This window comes from Vitis vinifera, chromosome 8 (assembly GCF_030704535.1).
Source record: "Vitis vinifera cultivar Pinot Noir 40024 chromosome 8, ASM3070453v1".
NCBI lineage: Eukaryota > Viridiplantae > Streptophyta > Magnoliopsida > Vitales > Vitaceae > Vitis > Vitis vinifera.
The window spans coordinates 6,749,055-6,760,066 of NC_081812.1; positions in this window are offsets into that span (position 1 = coordinate 6,749,055).

The window sequence follows — 11,012 nt, forward strand, 5'->3', positions numbered from 1 at the left end:
CGCTCTTCTCTTCTTGGTTATTGCTCTCTTTGACCAAGGTTTTCTTTGACATGAGTTCTTCATCTTGCTTCACCTTAGGCAGGGGTTGATCAACCTCTTTTCCACTCCTTAAAGTGATCACAGCTTTAACCTCCCTCAACTTTGAAGACTCCCCCTCTTGGGTTTCAACTTCATGAACACCCTTGGGATTTTGGCTTGGTTGAGAGGCAAACTTTCCCTTCTCATTCACAGTGTTGAGGTTGGTAAGCCTAGAGATGGAGTATTGAATATTATCTATCTTCTGAGATAGATCATTTTGCATCCCCTCCATTCTCTTAATTTGAGAACTCTCAACATTTTCAATCTTTTGATGCAATTGGGAGTTGATTGCCTTTTGTTCACCCACAAAGTCACCCATGACTTTACTTAGGTTCACAATGGCTTGCTCCACTGAAGAGGTTTGTTGAGGTGCTTGGGTTTGGCCTTGTGGTTGGTATGGAGGTGGCCTTGGTTTCCAAGAAAAATTTGGATGGTTTCTCCAGCTTGAATTATAGGTGTTTCCATAAGGTGCATTGTTGTTAGGCCTAAATTGCCCCACAACATTGGCTTGATCACCTAACATCTCTCTCACAGCTGGCATGGTTGGGCACTCATCTACCACATGATCACATGATTGGCAAATGGTGCATGGCATGACATGGGCTTGGGTCTCGGAAATGGCTTGAACTTCATGTATCTTTTTCAACTCAAGTTCTTCCAACCTCCTTGCTATTGTTGCCACTTTAGCTTTCATGTCCATATCTTCACTTAATACGTACATTCCACCTTTTGGATTTTGGGTTGGCTGAGAGGGAAACTTCCCTTTTTCTCTTGAGTTGGGCTCATCCCATCCTCTTGACACTTCAGACACATAACTTAAAAAGTCCATGGCTTCTTCCGGATTCTTGCTCATAAAATCTCCCCCACACATGGTTTCAAGAATTTGCTTCATGGAGGAAGACATTCCATCATAAAAATAGCTCACCAAGAGCCATGTATCAAAGCCATGATGAGGACAAGCATTGATGGCCTCCATATACCTTTCCCAACATTCATGGAACTTCTCATTTTCTTTAGCAGAAAAATTTGAGATTTGTCTCTTCAACCCATTGGTCCTATGGGTGGGGAAAAATTTCTTCAAAAATTCGGCCTGAAGATCAACCCAATTCCTTATGCTCCTTGGCCTTAAAGAATTAAGCCATATTTTTGCCTTGTCCTTCAGAGTAAAAGGGAATAGCTTGAGTCTCATCAAGTCTATTGAAGCTCCTCCCTCTCTAAAGGTATTGCAAACCTCCTCAAACTCCTTGATATGGGCATATGGATTCTCACTCTCCATTCCATGGAAATTTGGTAGAAGGGGCACAATATGGGGCCTTATAACCAACTGCTCAAGAGGAGGCAGGATGCACGAGGGTGCACTCATCCTTGGTGGGTGCATTCTATCCCTCATGGATAAATATGCATTGGGATTACCCCCTTGACCTTGTTGAGAATTCTGATCCTCTGGTGGAGGGTCCATGATGTTAACACAAATATCCAACTCTGTGTCTTGAGGATTCTCAATCTTACTAATCTTCCCTCTTGGTCCCGAATCCAATAGGGCATGCACAAGTTACTACTTACCTGAAATAAAACAAAAACAACAAAAACAAAAGAAACCTAGAAAAAAGTTAAGGTTAGAAAGAAAATGAAAATAAAAATAAACCTAACAAAAATAAAATGAAAGGAAATGAAGTTAGTGAAAAAGGAATTCACCAAACTTGTGATGGAAATCACAAGTAGCCTCTAAAAGGTTGCATCACTGTATTGTGGCACCATCCCCGGCAACGGCGCCATTTTGATTCGCGTGTAACTCCAATTGGGTCATTTAATCAAAAACATTTATAAAACCTATGACCTCATACTAATGTAGTAAAGCTACTATAGTATAGTGGCTCTAGGGTCGAACTCTGGGATGGGTTTTCATTTTACCAGTGATGTATTCAAAATTAGAAATTGTATTTAATGATTTCCTTAATCAAAAACTTAAATTTTAAAAAAGAAAATAAAATTTGTTTTGAAAGTGTTTGAAACTAAACTAACATAAACTAATTAAAAATGGAAGAAAGAAAGTCTCCCGGAGCTAAGGGTTGCTAGGATCAAGTTCAGAATAGAAAGTGGAAAATTCCGGATTTTTCTCCTCGCATTGGGGATTTAACCTATAGTTATTTCCCAAACCGGTATAGGTTTGACAATGAAGATTTAATCCATAAAAGATCAATAGAAATGGTAGTCAAGGTCCATTAATGGCTTAAGACACTATGGGTCTTCACCTTGAATCACTTTCCAATGACTCGTACATGATAACTAATGGACTAATATGAATCTAGCAATAAGCATCCATAAAGACCTGAAGCTTACCATGTATTGGTCATTCAAAGTGATTCTAAGGGGTTTAAAGCAAAACTTTGGATTTAGAAACCATTTATGAATTCCAACTACCTGAATTTAATGCATGGAAGCTTTCCACCTTTTCATCTGGACTTTTCACCTAGCTTCCTTTACTCCAAGAAACCGAAAGTTTAGCCTCTCATCCTCCGGGCAAACATCCTTAGAGGTTGTTTGGCTTCCAAGAAAAGGAAAATAATAAAGAGAAAAGAGAATGAGAGAGCTCTGTAAAATTCTAAGTGTAAAAACGTAATACGTATTCCATATGTTCCAAGAGGTGATTTCCACCCCTTATAAAGTCTTTACAAAAGCTAAAGCTTATGATTGGTTAATTACAAGGATAATAAAGGAAATTACATCACAAAATACAAAGGAAAATATCTAAAGTGGAGTCGGCAAAGGGCAGAGCAAAATTCGCAACACGCATAGGTTATGCGAACCATATGCGAATGTTATGCGAATTTCGCATAACCTCTTGTGGAATGCGAAATTTTCGCATAACCTGGAGCAGTTGGTTTCCGAAGGCCATATCTTCCTCATTTCAGCTCCAAATTGTACACGGTTTGAAGCGTTGGATTTTTGACTTCCAGAGCTTTGAAATGGTATATAGAATGTAAAAAATGGACTTCGGGAAGTGCTCCAAAAGTGTGAAAGAAGACTGCAGCTGCTACATCTTGATTTTTTTTACTTTGCTTCTCTTTGCTTCTCTCCTTTGCTTGACTTGTCTTAATGATCCAAAAAGCTGTTAAAACATTAAAACTAGCCACAAATATGATTAGAAGACATTGCAAGGTCCTTAACATGCCAATTGGACTAAAGATGGAGAACTACTACACAAAAGTGCTTAAAACATAATGCATTAAAGGTGTAAAATAGCACTTTTTGGGTAGTAATCAGAAAGGATGCCCTGAGACTCTCTCAAGGACTTGGTCCATGAAAGGCAATGGAAAATGATCCTTCCTAGTCACTGAATTCAACCTCCTATAGTCTATACACACCCTCCATCCTGAGGTAGGACGTGTAGAGACTTCCTCCCCTTTCTCATTCTGGATTACAGTAATTCCAGATTTCTTTAGGACTACTTGGGTGGGACTCACCCACAAGCTGTCTGAGATGGGATATATGATCCCAGCTTGAAGTAGCTTAAGAACTTCACCCCTCACCACCTCTTGCATGTGAGGATTCAGTCTCCTTTGGGGTTGCCTCACTGGTTTTGCATCTTCTTCCATATAAATATGGTGGGTGCACACCAAAGGGCTAATCCCTTTCAGATCAGAAATTTGCCATCCAATGGCTTTCTTACATTTTCTGAGGACTCCTAAAAGACTATCCTCTTGATCACTAGTGCGAGTTGAAGAAACCACCACTGGACATTTCTCATCATCCTCCAAGTATGCATACTTCAAATCCACAGGAAGTGGCTTTAAAATAAGCTTTGGAGGGTCCTCCACAGCAACTCCTTCTGAGTCTTCCTGGTTGAACAGTGGTAAGATCTCTTCCCGTCTCCTCCAAGGAGACATAATGGCTAGCACATCAGAGGGTTCAGGGAACCCATCTTCAAGGACTTCCAGGCTTTCATTCAAGATCTCCTCTAAACTCTTGTCACAATGCTCTTCAACCAAAGTGTTGATCAAGCACACCTCCTCAAATCCTTCCTCCTCTTCCGGGTGAAGATGCCTCTTACATAGGTGGAATATGTTTAATTCCAATGTCATGTTTCCAAATGTGAGCTGCATCACCCCATTCCTACAATTAATGATAGCATTGGAGGTAGCTAGGAAAGGTCTCCCTAGGATGATTGGCACATAATTCTCTTCCTTGACAGTGGAATCAGTGTCAAGTACCACAAAATCCACAGGATAGTAGAATTTGTCCACTTGAACTAGAACATCCTCTATCACTCCCCTTGGGATTTTGACCGACCTATCAGCTAAGGAGAGGGTCATGGTTGTGGGCTTCAATCCTCCAAGTCCCAGTTGCTTATACACAGAGTATGGGAGCAAATTCACACTTGTTCCCAAGTCTAGTAAAGCTTTTTCCACATGTGTCCCTCCAATATTAACTGATATGGTGGGACATCCCGGATCTTTATACTTAACTGGAGACTTACTCTGAATGATAGCACTTACTTGCTCAGTGAGGAATGCATTCTTTGTCACATGTAACCCTCTCTTGACCGTGCACAAGTCCTTTAGAAACTTTGCATATGTGGGGACTTGCTTGATCATATCAAGTAAGGGTATATTCACCTTCACTTGTCTCAAGACTTCAAGAATTTCTGATGAATTCTTGATTTCCTTCTTTCCATGTAAAGCTTGAGGAAAAGGGGGAGGCATATGTTTCTTCATCATATCCTCTTTAATCACTATCCTTGGCTCTTCTTCAATGCTTGATTTGGATGCACTTTTCTTCCCGCTCTTCTCTTCTTGGCTATTGCTCTCTTTAATCAAAGGTCTCTTTGACATGAGTTCTTCATCTTGCCTCACCTTAGGCAAGGGTTGATCAACCTCCTTTCCACTCCTCAAGGTGATCACAGCTTTGACCTCTCTCAAATTTGAAGACTCACCATCTTGGGTTTCAACTTCATGAACACCCTTGGGATTTTGGCTTGGTTGAGAGGGGAACTTTCCCTTCTCACTCACTGTGTTGAGGTTGGTAAGTCTAGAGATGGAGTACTGAATATTATCTATCTTATGATATAGATCATTTTGCATCCCATCCATTCTCTTATTTAGAGAACTCTCAACATTCTCAATCTTTTGGTGCAATTGGGAGTTGATTGCCCTTTGTTCACCCACAAAGTCATTCATGACTTTACTTAGGTTTGCAATGGCTTGCTCCACTGAAGAGGTTTGTTGAGGTGCTTGAGTTTGGGCTTGCGGTTGGTATGGAGGTGGTCTTGGTTTCCAAGAAAAATTTGGATGGTTTCTCCAGCTTGAATTATAGGTGTTACCATAGGATGCACTGTTGTTGGGCCTAAATTGCCCCACAACATTTACTTGATCACCTAACATTTCTCTCACTGCTGGCATGGTTGGGCACTCATCTACCACATGATCACATGATTGGCAAATGGTGCATGGCATGACATGAACTTGGGTATCGGAAATGGCTTGGACTTCGTGCATCTTTTTCAACTCAAGTTCTTCTAACCTCCTAGCTAATGTTGCCACTTTAGCTTTCATGTCCACATCTTCACTCAACATGTACATTCCAGCCTTTTGATTTTGGGTTTGTTGAGAGGGAAACTTTCCTTTCTCTCTTGAGTTGGGCTCATCCCAGCCTCTTGACACCTCAGCCACATAACTTAAAAAGTCCATGGCTTCTTCAGGATTCTTACTCATAAAATCTCCCCCACACATGGTTTCAAGAATTTGCTTCATGGAAGAAGACATTCCATCATAAAAATAGCTCACTAAGAGCCATGTATCAAAACCATGATGAGGACAAGCATTGATGGCTTCCATATACCTTTCCCAACATTCATGGAACTTCTCATTTTCTTTTGCAGAAAAGTTTGAGATTTGTCTCTTCAACCCATTGGTCCTATGGGTGGGGAAAATTTTTTTCAAGAACTCAGCCTGAAGATCAACCCAATTCCTTATGCTCCTTGGCCTTAAAGAATTAAGCCATATTTTTGCCTTGTCCTTCAAAGTGAAAGGGAATAGCTTGAGTCTCATCAAGTCTATTGAAGCTCCTCCCTCTCTAAAGGTATTACACACCTCCTCAAACTCCTTGATGTGAGCATATGGATTCTCACTCTCCATTCCATGGAAATTTGGTAGGAGGGGCACAATATGGGGCCTTATAACCAACTGCTCAAGAGGGGGTAGGATGCATGAGGGTGCACTCATCCTTGGTGGATGCATTCTATCTCTCATGGATAGATATGCATTGGGATTACCCCCTTGACCTTGTTGAGAATTCTGATCCTCTAGTGGAGGGTCCATGATGTTTACACAGATATCCAACTCTGTGTCTTGAGGATTCTCAATCCTTACTAATCTTCCCTCTTGGTCCCTAATCCAATAGGGCATGCACAAGTTACAATACCTGTAATACTAAAAAAAAAACAAAAACAAAAAGGAAACTAGAAAAAAGGTTAAAGTTAGGAAGAAAATGAAAATAAAATTAACCACAGGAAAATGAAAGAAAATGAAATTAGTGAAAAAGGAATTCACCAAACATGTGATGGAAATCACAAGTAGCCTCTAAAAGGTTGTATCACTGTATTGTGGCACCATCCCCGGCAACGGCGCCATTTGATTCAATGCCCAGCCGGGTCTTTTAATCAAAAATATTTATAAATCCTATGACCTTATATTGGCGTAGCAAAGCTACTATAGTATAGCAGTTCTAGGGTCGAACTCAGGGATGGGTTTTCACTCTATCAGTGACAGACTCTAAATTAGAAATTGATTCTGATGATTTCCTTTAGCACAAACTTGAAATTTAAAAGAGAATAAAATTGCTTTGAAAGTGGTGATATGTGATTGAAACTAAACTCACATAGACTATATAAAAAGTGGAAGAAAGAAAGTCTCCCGAAGCTAAAGGTTGCTAGGTTCAAGTTCAGGATGCAAAGTGGAAAATTCCGGATTTTTCTCCTCGCATTGGGGATTTAACCTATAGTTATTTCCCGAACCGGTATAGGTTTGACAATGAAAATTTAATCCATATAAGTCAATAGAGATGGTAGTCAATGTCCATTAATGGCTTAAAACACTATGGACTATCACCTTGAATCACTTTCCAATGGCTCGTATATGATAACTAATGGACTGATATGGATCTAGTAATAAGCATCCACAGAGACCTTAAGCTTACCATGTATTGGTCAGTCAAAGTGATTCAAAGGGATTTAAAGCAAAACTTTGGATTTAGAAGCCATTTATGGATTCCAACTACCTGAATTTAATGCACAGAAACTTTCCACCTTTTAGTCTGGACTTTTCACCTAGCTTCCTTTACTCCAAGAAACTATTGGTTTAGCCTCTCATCCTCTGGGAAAACATCCTCAGAGGGTGTTTGGCTTCCAAGAAAATAGAAAATAGTAGAGAGAGAAAGAAAAGAAAAGAGATCTCTGTATTTCACTAAGTATCAAATTTACAATAGTTGGTCTCCTGGAGAAAGCTCCCCGACAAGATGATTTTTCAGTGATTACAAGAGAATTTATATAGGAAGGTAATTTTACCCTTCCTTGGATACTTCCTAGCTAAGGAATTACATGAGTGGCTGAATACAAGGAGAAAATGGAAATTTAGACACAAAAAATATCAGAAGAAAAAGAGTCGGCAAAAATATCCAATTTTCGCACGTTGGTTTCAGGTGTGCGAAATTCCCACACTTTAGACTGAGGAATTCGCACCTTGATTTCCATCGTGCGAAATTGTCCCTCAGCTTGATGCAGTTGTCTTCCGAAGGCCATATCTTCCTCATTTCAGCTCCAAATTGTATATGGTTTGAATCGTTGGATTCTTGACTTTCTGAGATTTGAAATGGTATATAGAATGTAGAAAATGGACTTTGGGAAGTGCTCCAAAAGTGCAATGAAAGACTGCAGTTGTGTCCCCTGTTTTCATCACCCTGTTTTCCTCTCTCCATTGTTCTCTCCTTGCATACTTTGAACGACTAAGGCAAAGGATTATGAGGCTCCAAAGCTTGGTTTCTTCATAATTTTGAGTTTCCAAAAGCTTTTCCATGAATTATATATAGCTCTCCCTCATTCTTAAATTGCTTTGGTGAGTATAAAGCTATCAAAAAGCACCAAAACTTAACACAAATTGATTAGAAACGATTGCAAGGGTCCCTAACATGTTAATTGAGTTAAAAGGTAATAATTACTACTCAAGGGTGCTTAAAAGAGCTAATAACAAGCTACAAAATAGCATGTTTTGAGTAGTAATCACTCATTACCCATTATCTTTCATGTCATCGACAACCCTTAGTTGTTCATAGCATCAAAAGCTCTAAGCCCATAACCTAGAGTTGTTCATTTCAACCACAACCTAGAGTTGTTTATATCATGTAGAGCCTTAGGCTCATGACCTAAAGTCACTCATGTCATCCATAACCCTAAGTTGTTAATAGCATCTAGAGCCTTGAGCTCACAAACCAAAGTTATTCATGTCAACCATCTAAAGCCTTGAGCTTAAGACCCATAGTGGTTGATGTCATCCACAACCCTAAATTGTTCATAGCATCTAGATTCATGTGCTCACGACCTAAAGTCTTTCATGTCAACCTCAGTATAAAGTTGTTCATTGCATCTAGGACCCTAAGCTCATGACTTAAAATCGTTCATGTTATCCACAACTCTGTGTAGTTCATAGAATCTAGAGTCCTGAGCTAACGACCTGGAGGCTTTCTTGTCATCTATAACCCTGAGCACTTCATAACATCTAGAGCCCTGAGCTCATGACTCAGAGTTATTCATGTCAACCATAACCCAGAGTTATGTATAACATCTAAAGCCCTAAACTCACGACTAAGAGTGGCTCATGTCATCAACGACCCTAAGTTTTTCATAGAATCTAATGGCTTGAGCTAGCGACTTAGAGTCATTCATGTCTACCACAACCTAGAGCTTTTAATAACATCTAAAGCCTTGAGCTCATAACCCGGAGTTGTTCATGTCAACCATAATCCAGAGTTGTGCATAACATCTAAAGCCCCAAACTCATGACCGAGAGTGGCTCATGTAATCAATGGCCTTGAGTTGTTCATAGAATCTAAAGGCCTGAGCTAGCAACTTAGAGTTGTTCATGTCAACCACAACTTAGACTTGTTAATAGCATGTCATCCACAACCTTGAGTTGTTCATAGCATCTAGAGCTCTAAACTCATAACCTAGAGTCTTTCATGTCAAGCACAAACCAGAGTTGTTCATTGCATCTAGGGCCCTGAGCTCATGACCGAGAGTCATTCGTATCATTCACAACCCTAAGTTTTTCATAGAATCTAAAGCCTTAAGCTCATGACCTAAAGTCATTATGTCATCGACAACCTTCATAGAATCTAAATCCCAAAGCTTATGACCTAGAGTCATTCATGCCAACCATAGTCTAGAGCTATTCATAGCATCTAAAGCCCTAAGCTTAAGACCCAGAGTGGTTGAGCTATTCATGGCATCTAAAGCCTTGAGCTCATGACCCAGAGTCTTTCATATCAACAACAATCTAGAGTTGTTCATTGCATATAGGGCCTTAAGTTGACGACCCAGAGTCATTCATGTCATTCATAGCCCTAAGATGTTCATAGAATCTATAGCCTTAAGCTCATGACCCAGAGTCATTTATGTTAACCACTACCTAAAGCTACTCATCGCATCTAGAGGCTTGAGCTCATGACCTAAAGTAGCTCATGTCATCCATAGCCTTAAGTTGTTCATAGCATTTATAGGTTTCAGCAGATGACCCAGAGTCATTCTTGTCAACCACAACCTAAAGTTGTTCATAGCATCTAAAAACCCTAAGCTCATGACTGAGAGTTCTGCTTATGCCATCTATAAACCTTATATATTCATAGCATTTAGAGACATGAGCTCACGAATCAGAGTAGCTCTTGTCATCCACAACCCTAAGTTATTCATAGGATCAAGAGCCCTAAGCTTACAACCCATATTCTTTTATATCATCAATAGCCCTAAGTTATTCAAAGCATAAAGAGCATTGAGCACACGACCCTTAGTCATTCATGTCAACCACAACCTAGAGCTATTAGAGATCCTAAGCTCATGACCTAAAGTAGTTAATGTTATCGATAACCCTAAGTTGTTAATAGTATCTAGAGCCTTGAGCTCATGACTCAGAGTTGTCTAGGTTAACCATAACCTAGAGTTATTCATAACATCTAGAGCCCTAATTTGTTCATACACAAAGTGGCTCATGTCATCCATAGCACTGAGTTGTTCATAGCATTAAGAGCTTTAAGCTCACGATCTGTAGTCTTTCATGTCATTGATAGGCCTAAGTTGTTCATAACATCAAGAGCCCCGAGCACACGACTTGGAGTCATTAATATCAATCACAACCTAAAGTTGTTCATAGCCTCTAGAGTTCTCAAGTTAGGACATAATGTAGCTCATGTCATCAACAACCTGAGCTATTAATAACATTTAGAGGCTTAAGCTAACAACCCAGAGTTAATCATGTTAACCACAACCTAGAGTTGCTCATAGCATCTAGAGCTTTGAGCTCAAGACACAGAGTGGTTCATGTTGTCCATAATACTGAGTTGTTCATAACATCTAAAGCCCAGACCTCATGACCCAGAGTTTTTCATGTCAACCACTACCTAGAGTCGTTCATTGCATCTAAGTACCTAACCTCATGACTCAAAGTTATTCATATTATCCACAGCTTTGAGTTGCTCATAGAATCTAGAGTCCTAAGCTCACGACCCAAAGTCTTTCATGTCATTGATAACCCTGAGTTGTTTATAGCATTTAAATCCCTAAGCTCATGACCCAAAGTTGTTCATGTCAACCATAGCCTAGATTTGTTCATAGCATCTAGAGCCATGAGCACAAGACCAAGAGTGGCTTAAGTCATCCATAGCCTTGAGTT